This window comes from Phalaenopsis equestris, unplaced genomic scaffold (assembly GCF_001263595.1).
Source record: "Phalaenopsis equestris unplaced genomic scaffold, ASM126359v1 Scaffold000857, whole genome shotgun sequence".
Classification (NCBI taxonomy): Eukaryota; Viridiplantae; Streptophyta; class Magnoliopsida; order Asparagales; family Orchidaceae; genus Phalaenopsis; species Phalaenopsis equestris.
Genome location: NW_018165297.1, coordinates 18212 through 18893, shown reverse-complemented (window position 1 = coordinate 18893; position 682 = coordinate 18212).

Here is a 682-nt window from a genome sequence, read left to right as displayed (position 1 = left end):
TTTCTTCTCAAATGAATTTCCAGATTCTTAATACTTCAAAATATAATTTCCTTTACTTTAAATAATTAACTATAATCTTATTCTCTTATACTAAATATCTTAAGTTACAAAAATTAATTTTTATTACAAGTATATTTCTTTAAATCTACCACAATATTTAAATAGTTGCAAAAAAATATAGTTACCTGAATTAAATTCACTACATGAAATCATATAAATAATTTTTGAAAATATTGAAATAGAGGACATCTAATAGTTAATCTTTTTCTTCCCTCCCCCAAACTTAAAATTTTAAATATGAAATAATATAGGTGGAAGAAAAGACTACAAATATAAATCATACTTTAATATTGTAGGCATTTTCATCATTCTAAAATTTCTGCAGGCCTTCTCAAATTTTTACTTCACCTAGTCTGTAATATTAGGAGCTTTCTACACATATAAATCATTAGAGAAATTTTTGGGCAATGAAATTTTGAAATAAGTATAAAATTGAAACATTAAATAAGCACAATATTTCCTAACACAATCACAATACTAAATAAATAAAACTTAAAAATGCGAAATGAAAATCACATTACAATTCACAATTCTACTTAATATCTATTGAACTACACATGCACATTTAACTACCACACTAACTTTATAAAAATTAAAATTATCCAAGTACACAAAATGGAAG